Source organism: Onychomys torridus, chromosome 10, assembly GCF_903995425.1.
Source record: "Onychomys torridus chromosome 10, mOncTor1.1, whole genome shotgun sequence".
Taxonomy (NCBI): domain Eukaryota; kingdom Metazoa; phylum Chordata; class Mammalia; order Rodentia; family Cricetidae; genus Onychomys; species Onychomys torridus.
Genome location: NC_050452.1, coordinates 3,180,576 through 3,194,319, shown reverse-complemented (window position 1 = coordinate 3,194,319; position 13,744 = coordinate 3,180,576).

Below are 13,744 nucleotides of genomic sequence, written 5' to 3'. Positions count from 1 at the left end.
GATTTTCTCAAAGAACCAACTCTTTGTTTTATTGATTATTTGTATTGTTCTCTTTGTTTCTATTTCATTGATTTCAACCACCAATTTGATTATTTCCTGGCATCAATTCCTCCTGGGTAAGTTTTTGTTTCTTTTTGTTCTAGAGCTTTCAAGTGTGCTATTAAGTCACTAGTGTGAGATTTCTCCATCTACTTTATGTGGGCATTTAGTGCTATGAATTTTCTTTCCTCTTAGCACTGTTTTCATAGTGTCCCATAAGTTTTGGTATGTTGTACTTTCACATTCACTGAATTCTAGGAAATGTTTAATTTATTTCTTTATTTCTTCCTTGACCCACTGGTGATTCGTTTGGGCATTGTTTGGTTTCCATGAGACTGTATGTTTTCTGTAAATTTTGTTGTTGTTGAAATCTAACTGTAAACCATGGTGGTCCAATAAAATACAGAGGTTATTCCAATTTTTTTTGTATCTGTTGAGATTTGCTTTGTGACCCAGCATGTAGTCAATTTTAGAGAATGTTTCAAGGTGCTGAGAAGAAGGTATATTCTTTTGTGTTAGGGTGGAATGTTCTGTAGAGATCTATCAAGTCCTTTTGAGTCATAACTTCTGTTGGGTCCCTTATTTCTCTGTTAAGTTTCAATTTGGCAGATCTACCCAGTGGTGAGAGTGGGGTGTCAAAAACTTCTACCACCAGTATGTGGAGTTTGCTGTGTGATTTAAGCTTTAGTAATATTTCTTTTACAAATATCAGTGCCCTTGTATTTGGGGCATAAATGTTCAGAATTGAGACATCATCTTTGTGGATTTTCCTGTGATAAGTATGTAATGTCCTTCCTGATCACTTTTGATTGATTTTAGTTTGAAGTCTATTTTATTAGATATTAGGATAGGTACACCAGCTTGCTTCTTAAGTCCATTTGATTAGAAAGTCTTTTCCCAGAATTTTACTTTGAGGTAATGTCTGTCTTTAAAGTTGAGGTATGTTTCTTGTATGCAGCAGAAGGCTGTATCCTGTTTTTGTATCTATTCTGACAGCCTGTGTCTTTTTATAGGCAAATTGTGGCCATTGATATTAATGGGTATTAATGACCATTGATTGTTAATTCATGTTATTTTTTGTTGGTAGGTTTGTGTGGTTTCTCTTCTTTGGTGTTTGTTGGTGTGGGATTATCTATCACCTGTATTTTCATGTTCTGTCTAACTTCCTTAGGTTGCATTTTTCCTTCTAGTGATTTCTGTAGGGCTGGATTTGTGGACAGGTATTGTTTAAATCTGGTTTTATCATGGAATATTTTGTTTATTACATCTATGGTGATTGAGAGTTTTGCCAGATATAATAGTCTGGGTTGGCATCCATGATCTCTTAGTGTCTGTATAACATCTGTCCAGGACCTTCTGGCTTTCAGAGTCTTCATTGAGAAGTCAGGTGTTAATTCTAATGAGTGTGCCTGTATGTGTTACTTGGCTTTTTTTTCCTTTTCAGCTCTCAATATTTTTTCTATATTCTGTATGTTTAATGGTTTGATTATTACGTGGTGTGGGATCTTTTTTTTTTTTTTTTTGATTCAGTCTATTTGGAGTTCTTGTACCTTCATGGGCATTTCTTACTTAAGTTGCATAAGTTTTTTCTATAATTTTGTTGAATATATTTTCTGTGCCTTTGAGTTGGTATTCTTCTCTTTCTTCTATCCCTATTATTCTTAGGTTTGGTCTTTTCATGGTGTCCCAAATTTCCTGGATGTTTTTTGTTATGACTTTTTTGGCTTTAGTGTTTTCTTTGACTGATCAATCTATTTCCTCTATTGTCTCCTCTACACCAGAGATCCGCTCTCCCCCATTTCTTGCATTCTGCTGGTTATGCTTGCATCTGTACTTCCTGTTTATTTACTTAGATTTTCCATTTCCAGCCTTCTCTCAATTTGTGTCTTCCTTATTGCCTCTATTTCAGTTTTCAAGTTTTGGACTGTTTCCTTAATCTATTTATTTGCTCTTTCTTGGCTTTCTTTAAGGGAGTTATTGATTTCTTCCAAATTTTTGTTAGTCTTTTGTTCAAATTCTTTAAGGGTAGTTTTCATTTCCTCTTTAAAAGCCTCTATCTTCTTCTTAAGGTCATTTTTTAAGGGCTATTTCTTCTGCTTCTTCTTCTTTGTTATGTTTAGGTCTTCTTGATGTAGCACCACTAGGTTCTGATGGTGCCATATTGGTCCTTATGTTGTTAACTATGTTTTTGCATTGGCATCTACCCATCTCTTCCTCCACTCTGTGAAAATGTTGTGTGTCTGAAAGAACCTCTTTTTGGTCTGGTTGATATTCTTGGTCTAATGGGAGCCCTTGGTCTAATCTTGGCTCTTGGTCCAATCTGTGCTGTTCCCAATCAGTGCAGGTGCAGGGTGTGCTTATGTCTCTGGTTTTCACTAGTGTCACAGGGGGCTGTTTTCTTGGTGAGGGAGTGGGGAAGGGGCAGCTGGCTGTCTCTCTGGCCTTGGACAGACCACTTTACTTCCTAATGTGTCTCTGACTTTGTGGAATAAAACTCCCTACTTTCAAGAGCTTCTATTGTTTCAATGAACATTGCAAAAAACATAGGCACACACATGTATAAATATAACATTTAGATATGTACTAAACATGCATATTGCATTTCTATGTCTATATGTAGCATATTTCTATATTATCATACTGATTATTATACATGTAAGTGCTTTATACAATGTTATTTGTATACTAAAGTACACATGTAGGTAAAGAATGATGTCATATCTGCAACCTTCAGACTCATTGATTTCCTGTCTGAGAAGGCAACTTGAGCTCTGCTGTTTGTTTCCACCACTTAGTTACAGCCATGTACTAAATTCAGGTAAGATGAGTGAAACAGCAAATTCCCCTGCTGCTCACTAACTCCACGGCCACTAGGCATTGTTCTTTTCTTAGCTATTTAATTTCTTGTGGGAACCCCTGCAAGGCAGAGGCATATGACATAGATAGTCATAAAATTGGTCCTTTCAGACTCCATAAATGAATTTGCACTGGTATCCATAAACACTCAGTGCCCAAATTTGAGGTCAGGAATTTCATGCCTAACTTGTACCCAAAAATGGATTTTCTCTGTCACAAAAAAATCTTTCTGAAAGTAACAACAAATTGTTGGACTGAAAAAGAAACTAGAAGTAAAATTAAAGGGAAGGTTAGGAAAAGAATTGCTTATGACATAATGACTAGAAAGACTTAAACAATTCCTTAAATGTCTTTCAGCCATTTGTGTTTACTCTGTTGAGAATTCTCAGTTTAGCTCTATAGCCCATTTCTTAATTGGACTGTTGGGCATTTTGATGTCTAATTTCTTGACTTCTTTATATATTCTGGATATCAGCCCTCTGTCAGATGTGGGGTTGGTGAAGACCTTTTCCCATGCTGTAGGCTGTTGCTTTGTCTTGTTGACCATGTCCTTTGCTCTACAAAACTTCTCAGTTTCAATAGATCCCATTGATTGATTGTTTCTCTGTGTCTGTGCTACTGGTGTTATATTTAGGAAGGGAACTCCTGTGTCAATGCATTCAAGACTACTTCCTACTTTCTCTTCTATCAGGTTCAGAGTAATTAGATTGATGTTGAGGTCTTTGATCCACTTGGACTTAAGTTTTGTGCATGGTGACAGACATGGATCTATTTGCAGCCTTCTACACATTGACATCCAGTTATGCCAGCACCATTTGTTGAAGATGCTTTCTTTTTTCCATTGTACATTTTGGCTTCTTTGTCAAAAATTATATGTTCATAGGTGTGCAGGTTAATGTCAGGGTCATCAATTTGATTCCATTGGGACACATGTTGGTTTTTATGCCAGTACCAAGCTGTTTTTATTATGGTAGCTCTAAAGTAGAGCTTGAGGTCGGGGATTGTGATGCCTCCAGAGGTTGTTTTATTATACAGGAGTCTTTTGGCTATCCTGGGTTTTTTATTTTTCCATATGAAGTTGAATATTGTTCTTTCCAGGTCTGTGAAGAACTGTGTTGGTATTTTGATGGCTCAATGTCTTTACATCAGGGAAATGCAAATCAAAACAACTCTGAGATACCACCTTACACCTGTCAGAATGGCTAAGATCAAAAACACTAAAGACAGCTTATGCTGGAGAGGATGTGGAGCAAGGGGAACTCCTTTCCACTGTTGATGGGAATGCAAGTTTGTACAGCCATTTTGGAAATCAATATGGTGCTTTCTTAGAAAATTGGGAGTCACTTTCCCCCAAGACCCAGCTATACCACTCTTGGGCATAAACCCAAGAAATGCTCATTCATACCACAAGGGAACATGCTCAGTTTATGTTCATACCTGCATTGTTTGTAATAGCCAGAACCTGGAAACAACCTAGATGCCCTTCAACTGCAGAATGGATAAAGAAAATGTGGTACATATACACAATGGAGTACTAGTCAGCAGCAAAAACAATGACATCATGAGGTTTGAAGGCAAATGGACGGATCTAGAAAAAATCCCCGAGTGAGGTAACCCAGACTCAGAAGGACAAACATGGTATGCACTCACTCATAGTAGGATATTAGATGTAAAACAAATATGACTAGACTGCTACTCACAACTCCAGGGAGGCTTCCTAAAACACAGGACCCTAAGAAAGACACAGGAATCACCCAATGGTAGAGAAATGGATGTGATCTACATGAGCAAACTGGACATGAGTGGCTGGGGTAATGAAGGACAAGGATTGAGGGAAAGAGAGCTTGGGGAGTGGGAGATACCAGCTGGATCAAGAACAGAGAGGGAGAACAAGGAATAACAGACCATGATAAATGAAGACCCCAAGGGAATAGGAAGAAGCAAAGTGCTAGAGAAGTCCACAAAGATACCTCCACTGTAGACTACTGGCAATGGTCAAGAGAAAGCCCAGACTGGCCTACTCTGGTGATCTGGATGGCCAAATACCCTAACTGTCATGCTAGAACTCTCATCCATGACTGATGTAAACAGATGCAGCAATCTACAGCCAGGCCCCAGATGGAACTTCAGGAGTCCAGTTGGTGAGAAAGAGTAGGGATTGTATGTTTGAGAATTGTTGAGACCATTATTGGAAAAAGCATAAGGACAAATAGCCTAAGTAGTGGAAACACATGAACTATGAACCAATAGCTGAGGAGTCCCCAACTGGATCAGGCCCTCTGGATATGGGAGACAGTTGATTAGCTTGAACTGTTTGGGAGGCACCCAGGCAGTGGGACCAGGAACCTGGGGCCCATGCAGGGAGACTTTGCTCAGCCTGGGAGGAGGGGACTGGACCTGCCTGTACTGAATCTACCAGGTTGAGCTGAATCCCCAGGGGAGTCCTTGCCCTGGAGGAGTTGAGAATGGTTGATGTTCTGTGGAAGGGAGGGGGGAAACGGGAGGAGAGAGGTGTGGTGGGTATTGTGTTCCCTGAAATATTGTGTGTTCCCCGAAATAAACATATCTGGGGTCAGAGAACAAACAGCCACTAGAACAGAGCCAGAAATGGTGGCTAGAAAATGGGAAGAGTAAGCCATAACAGAAGTTGGGTGGTGGTGTTACACACCTTTAATCCCAGCACTTGGGAGGCAGAGCTAGCCAGATCTCTGAGTTCAAGGCCACTTTAGAAACAGCTAAGCATGGTGACCCATGCCTTTAATCCCAGGGAGTGGGGGCAGAAAGAAAAAGGTATATGAGACGTGAGGACCAGGAACTAAAGAGGAAAATGCATGTAGTTAGTTAAGCTTTGGAGCAACACAGTTCAGCTGAGATTCATGTGGAGGAGGACTCAGAAGCTTCCAGCCTGAAGAAACAGGATCACCTGAGGAAATAGCAAGGTGAGATAGCTGTGACTTGTTCTGCTTCTCTGATCTTCCAGCATTCACCCCAATAACTGGCCTCGGGTTTGAGTTTTATTAACAAGACTCTTTAAGATTCCTACTACAGGGAGGACAGGGGAATCTGTGGCTGATATGTAAAATTAAATTAAATTATAAAATTTTTAAAAATACAATAAAAAAATGGAAAAAAAAAGACTTAAACAGCACTTGATATGGGAAAAGTCTTGTGGTTACTCTAACTAAGCATGTGAAGGACCTATATGACAAGAACTTTAAGTCCCTGAAGAAAGAAATTGAAGATGTCAGAAAATGGAAAGATCTCCCATGCTCATGGATAGGCAGGATTAAAATAGTAAAAATGGTGATCTTACCAAAAGCAATCTACAGATTCAACACAATCCCCATCAAATTACCAACACAATTCTTCACAGACCTGGAAAGAATAATACTCAACTTCATTTGGAAAAACAAAAAGCCCAGGATAGCCAAAAGAATCCTGTACAATAAAACAACCTCTGGAGGCATCACAATCCCCGACCTCAAGCTCTACTATAGAGCTACCATAATAAAAACAGCTTGGTACTGGCATAAAAACCAAGAAGTGTACCAATGGAATCAAATTGAAGACCCTGACATTAACCCGCACACCTATGAACATATAATTTTTGACAAAGAAGCCAAAAATGTACAATGGAAAAAAGAAAGCATCTTCAACAAATGGTGCTGGCATAACTGGATGTCAATGTGTAGAAGGCTGCAAATAGATCCATGTCTGTCACCATGCACAAAACTTAAGTCCAAGTGGATCAAAGACCTCAACATAAATCCAGTTACTCTGAACCTGATAGAAGAGAAAGTAGGAAGTACTCCTGAACACATTGGCACTGGAGATCACTTTCTAAATATAACACCAGTAGCACAGACACAGAGAAACAACCAATCAATGGTACCTGCTGAAACTGAGAAGCTTTTGTAGAGCAAAGGACATGGTCAACAAGACAAAGCAACAGCCTACAGAATGGGAAAATGTCTTCACCAACCCCACATCTGACACAGGGCTGATATCCAGAATATATAAAGAACTTAAGAAATTTGACATCAAAATGCCCAATAGTCCAATTAAGAAAAGTTTTGTGGAATGTTTGAACATCCCTTTCTTCTCCCTGCCCTTTGTTTTTCTAACTTACTCTTCATCTCTTAGATACCTCTTCATGTTTTAGACTATCACTGGGGAGAAACACCTTTGCTTCACCAATGCAAACTGATTTCATGAGTTTGTTCATGCTGGCATCTCCCACTTGCCATGGTTACCCACTTAGAGAAAAAGTCAAGGCAATGCTACTGAAGCTGCTTGAAGCAGTGATCCACATCCTTGATCACTGGAGACAGGAGTGAAAATTCCATCTCCTTTTGTCTTACTGAAAGTGAGCACTCCAAGCCACCTTTCTGTTTGGTTAGCTCAAACATCTAACACCCAAGCTCAGGGTTTCAAACTTTAGCAGAAACTGTTCTATTTGTTGGTGTGGTGGTACCGAAAGGGTTTTGCCAATGAGTTAACAAGTTTTCTCAGGTTATCAATATCTCAAGTACCTTTTTTTTCCATTTGTCCATGAGGAGAACAGCAAAAGATAATCTCACTGGGTCATTTACACCCTATCTGGGAACATGAAACAAGGATACCTGCAAAGTTCTTTTTGATTCTACCCCATCAATCATACTGGCTTCTATTTAACACTCCCACTTGCTCAGGAATAGTGTTAGTGGGAGTTTTGAAGGACTTTTCAGATCACTTAAAGGCAGAAGTCAGGCAGTACCAATATTCTAGAGGCCAGGAATATATATTCAGTGTCACTAACTTCTATGAAGAATGGTTGACACAAGAACTGAGACAGCTAATACAAGCTCCTATTATATGAGATATATGGGTTTCTCCACTGGTTGTAATGTTTCATGAGAAGTGTGGGAAAGAGGCCTTCAAAGCATTGAAAATATCTTGATGACTACATTTCCTTCTAAGTGTTATGTGAGAGTGAAACAACACACCCCAATGATATAAATACATCCTATGTCAATATCACAAGACAGCCTCTGCAACACCAGCCCAAACCTTGCAAAGATCATGTTGATCATGACTGAAACTACATTGCCTTCTCTTTCATCTGAGAGAGAAGTGTGTTTCTTTAGGATACATTTTTAATATTTCACAAAGGTATAGTGATGTTATTGGTAGCCAATTCAAATACCTCACTTATAAAGGCAGGCTCACAAATGCAAACATCCTTAAGATGATTCATGTTCCAGGAGATGAAACTATACACCACTAATAGATGTTAATAGTATTTGACTACCAACTCAATTGCTTCTGTGGCTGTCTTTTTGTTCACCCCTGGAATCTGCACAGCTCAGAAGGCTGACAATGCTTGGCCTACAGCACAGGTGTTATTCACATGGAATTCCTTTTGACTAGAACATATCACTGATCAGGATCTCTATTGGTAAGGAAGGACCTGGCGAGTAATTCAGGCCAGATAGCTTTATTTTGGCCTATAGCCTTTTGGTGTTAGATGGAAGACATTATATGTTTTGCAAATTCAATCAATAGTCTATAAATACAGTGCATACTGTTTACTTGCAAACAGTGTGTTCCTGCTGTTATGGACATGCAAATTTTTCTTTCCACAGCTTTAGGCTTCTGTTGATGATGAAGACCTATTGATAATTAGTAATCTGCAGGACTCAATGAAAAATGCTGAGGCTTATAGATTGGGATATCTGTAAATACTCCTATCTACAGATGGGCCCAGAGTTGTCTTGTTCTTATGATGGAATATAAGAGAATCTGGGTAAAGGATTGTCATACTAATATTGGGCTTGTGCTCTCAAAATAGCCTTGACAATTTATGTATTATTTAATATAAAAGTAGCTTTACAGCTTTGAAACAGATTTATAACAATTAATGGATTTGTCTAAATTTAAGGGCAATAGAAAGTAGCAGAATAAGAGCTTGGATCAGGGCCACAGAGCTTTCAAATACCATGGTCTTTTACTAGTCATCATTGGCCTGAATGAAGCTGGATGTTAATTTTTAAGTATTGCAAGTGCAACTTGATGATTTGAGGTGAGTGAGCAGGCAATGGCTATATATCCTTTCCTCCCCAGTCAGCAGCTCTGACAAGTTGGAGCTAATTTATCAAAAGAGCATTAAGAGTGGAGTGGGAATCTGGACATGGCAGTGAGGTACTAGCCAGTTCTTCTCCTGAAGGGAGTTTCCCACTCTCTCTCCAGCAAATTATTGCTTTGAGGCAAAACGCTAGGATAAAGTGCTTACTTTCAGCCACGTGTGATATGAGGGTAGGAGAAGCATTAACCATGCTTGTGGTCCAGGGAAGATGCCTGGAGCTTTACCCTGACCACCAGGCACAGGACAGAGCTCATAGCATCTATCTTCTTCCATGTTGTATTGTTAGCTCACTCAGATGATTATAACAACATGCCATGAAATGGGTAGCTTTTAAAATTGCAGAAATTTGTTTCTTAATGCTATAGAAGTGAGGAATTCCATGATCAAGGTACTGGCAGATTAAGAATTTAACAAGGTGCCAATCTTTTATGTGAAGTGCCTTCTAGTAGTATCCTCCTGTAGGGGAAGTTAAAACCAATTCTCTGGAGCAGCTTGTATGAGAATACACTACTCACGGGGCTTTGTTCTTGTGACCTAATCCCTTTTCAAAGTTAAACTTTGAAGTTTAAACTCCCTACTAGTATTACTTTGAGGGTTCAGACCTCAACATGAACTAGGGAGGAACACAAGTATTTATACCATAGAATGATACTTCCTGCAGCCTAAGAACAAGAGGGTCTGGTGTACCAGGGCTGAAGGACATAGGTATTATAGTTCAGAAAGAAAGACGGTGTGTACTTCCCATCTTTTTGTCTGATTCAGATTCTTAATTAATCAGTGAGTCCAGTTATGTTGGTGAAAGTGGCTTTCTAGTTACTCCACTAATTTAAATGATAAACTTTCTAAAATTATCCTCAAAGACAATGTTTTTAAGATATATTTATTTTACATGTATGAGTAATTTGCCTCTCTCTCTCTCTCTCTCTCTCTCTCTCTCTCTCTCTGTGTGTGTGTGTGTGTGTGTGTGTGTGTGTGTGTGTGTGTGTGTACCACATGTGTGCTTTGTTCTCACAGAGGTCAGAACAGGACATTGCATTCCCTGGAACTGGAGGTATAGAAGGTTGTATAATACCATGTGGGTTCTGGGAATCAAACCTAGGTCCTCTGCAAGACCGACGAACCATTAAACCATCTCTACATCTCCCATAAATAATGTTTGAACAACGATCTGTATAGCCTTGGACCTGCCCAGCTGACATAAAACTAACCATATAAATTAGCCATTTCCATTGGAGATGAACTGACTATAAACACTTGACCCTGTAGTTTTGTTGTGCATTTTTGGTTTTCTTTAAAGGATTCATGCAAGGACAAGAAAAGGGGGCATATATCAAAGTCTATCACATAGATATGGCCAGCATTGTAGCCACCATTCTGATTAACTTCTAATTTTTTGCTGATGGTTCCTCAGGGGCAGAAATTAGCCCTCTGTCGGCATTTGAGTTTCACTGGCTATTGGAGCACAATAATCTTGCAAGGCTCAGGATGATTATTCCTCTCACAGAGTGACAAGTGTGCCCCACTGAGAAGGTCATATTGCAAAGGGGAAAGCACAGAATTTAAAATCATGTTATGTGGTTCATTCATAGGTGAGTTCATCATTCTTCCTTCACCTGGTAGGTGAGGCCTTTGTGAAAACTCACTTTGTGCTTTATTTCTGTAGATGAACTGAGGCCTTTGGGTTGAGCCTGCAGACATTCTGACACCTATAATGGTCCCAAAGTCTTTGTCTAATGCTAGGCTCTGCAGTGTGGTGCAGAAGTATACCAGGGATGAAAAATGATGGCTCTGGGGAAGGCTTTTGGAGAGTCACTTCTAAATATGTGTTCACTTAATTCATCCATTTGGAAGTTCAAGGTTATATTTTCAGTCACTGAGAACCAATGTAGATTTGGTAAGTGTTGGAGATACACAGACCCTTAACCTCTCAGTGTTTAAATAGAGAAGCTGTCAAAATGATACTTTGTTCATCTATTGATGTGGGACTGGCAGGTAAAAGAGATTTGTCCTGACTATGGGCCAGGCAGGAAAAATCTAACTACAAATGTTGCCCAATGTGTTGGCAAGAGTTTCCACCTAAAACCTGAGAGAAAAGATTCTAAGACAGAGCTAAAAACAGCTTCCTAGTTGTCTCTCTCAAGTTTGTGGCAGCCTGCCAGTTTGAGCTACTATGGCAGGTTCCTGGTGTATGCGTGCATCTGACCTGCAGTGTAGTGGTAATGAGGAATCTACAAGCGGCACTTTACTCTGCTGCATGGTGGATTTAGCCTTTGCTAGTAAAAAAAAAAAAAAAAAAAAAAAAGTTTCTGGGCTATGTGCTGCTTTGATAGAACTGCTTCTATTAGCTGATGATACACATGGCTCCAGACCCAAAGCTGGCGATAAACTGTACCACCACCACTTTGGGAAGCTGAGGTGGCGGGGCCAGCAGCCACATTGGTGTTTCAGTCTTACAAAGATGGATATTACACAGAGAATCTGGTTTGTCTTGTCTTTGGGATTTTTAACCACAGAAAAAGATTTTATCATAAAAGTTGTTGAGTTAAACAAATATGTAAATTTTAAAGGTACCTTGACTTCAAAATTGGATATGTTGCTTTGGAAAAGAGTCTCTGCTTTGTGTCAGATTAAGATACATCAGGTTTGATCAGCCAAGACCACCTGAAAGGTCTCCGATGACACAATGGCCCAGATGATCCAACACCCACAATGGTTTCAAGGCAACTGTCTCAGAGGTTTACCCTCAAGGACTACTCCATAATCCTAAAATTTTCTTTGTGTCCCCATAAGATACAGCGCCCCACTCCAGCAGGAAGTAGTAAGAGAAACTATGCCCAATTTCCAAAAATTATCAAGATCACTTTGGAGATGGAATTGGCTCACTCCTTCTCTAAACCCAGACATATTGCTAAAAAAAGGGGGGGGGGGTTAAGAGATTCTTGTGTCCCAAATCAGAAGAGCCCTCTGATGTGGGACAGAGAAAGAACAATATTTTTATTTAAATCAGGTTGATTATAAATGTGATGTCTTTCTAAAGAAAAAAAGACATATGATATAGATATAATAGGATGAAAGGGTAGATTAATGAACTTACTTTTAAAGAACAACAACTTGTTTAAAATGTCTTACATTGGTATAGATTTTAGTCTATTGATATAAACTTAAAGTTAATTTTGTTATTCTGTATATATATTTCTATTCTTGTTTAATGTATTGTTTATATAGCTCATTTAAAACTGTAATGAATATTTAAAAATAGGTTAATAATTAATCATCTATGCTAATCATACTCATAGCCATGTTAGTTAAGTATTCTAGATATACATAGAGATATTTCAGATAGATAAGTAATTTTCAAAGACCTACAGAATATCGCATTTAAAACACTTTTAAAATTTAGACTTTCTGGACAGTGAGACATGTCTGCTCCTGGCAGCACCTATTTACTTCAGAGAGGAAGAGGGGCATTGAAGACACTTCCTATCGAATTTATCTTCATCTTGGCAAAAATAACCATTTCAGCAAGAAACTGTTCTCGCCTGGACTGCTTGATCAACTGGACATGCAGGACCCATAGAAAGGTGACCACTGAACTTTGCTTGACAAAATGGTCCTTCAGGTTCCTGCTTTGCAGAGGAAACTGCCAGACATTCTACAGGACACTAAAAAAAGTGACCAAGAGACTCTAGCCCTATGGGCTGAAGACAAATTCCCCAACTTTACAAAGGAACATTAGGTGACTGTCCCAGCTGCCAGCTGTCTCTGTTTACCCTGCAAGACTCCCGAAAGTTGCTTGCATCCTTCTCCCAGTTGTCAGGTAATATTATATCCTTCTGAGGTCTTTGATGTGGTTGAAGACTAGACAGCTATAATTTTCTCAGTTATGATAAAAGATACGTTAGATATAAAACCTTAAACCCTCAAATATAAGATAGATAGGATACCTTCTTTAATATTGTAACTGTAATTCTTGCTTGATAATTGTTTTGTTATCTGTAATTTTACTATGTGAAAGTTAACCTTCCTTTTTTTTAACAAAAAAGAAAAGGGGAAGTGCTGTGGATATCACTCTGTATAAATAAAATGCTGATTGGCCAGTAGCCAGACAGGAAGTATAGGCGGGAGAAGCAGAGAAGAGAATTCTGTGAAGTGGAAGGCGGAGAGAGAGACACTGTCAGCCACTGCCATGACAAGAAAGATGTAAGGTATTGGTAAACCACAAGCCATGTGGCAACTTATAAATTAATAGAAATGGGTTATTTTAAGATAGAAGAAACAGATAACAAGAAGCCTGACACAGCCATACAGTTTGTAAACAATATAAGTCTCTGTGTGCTTACTTGGTTGGGTCTGAGCCACTGTGGGACTGGCAGGTAAGAGAGATTTGTCCTGACTGTGGGCCAGGCAGGAAAAATCTAACTACATATTGATACAGTTTGTATACTGTGTTTCAAAAGTACAGAAGATGAGGCCAATAAATGTCACAATGAATGAACATTAAAATGGACTTTTGTCAAGATTTTATTTTATGAAGTAAAAACTATTATGCATAATCTCAGATCATTCCCCCTTCTTTTTTCCAATCTTCTATCTAGAGAAAATTAATCAATGAATAACACGTTAAATTTAACTAAATACTCCAATATGAACAACAGTTATAGTCCGAGGTAATGGCATATGTAAGGCACAGAAAAAAAATGAGTTCTCTTGGAAATAGCATCTGAG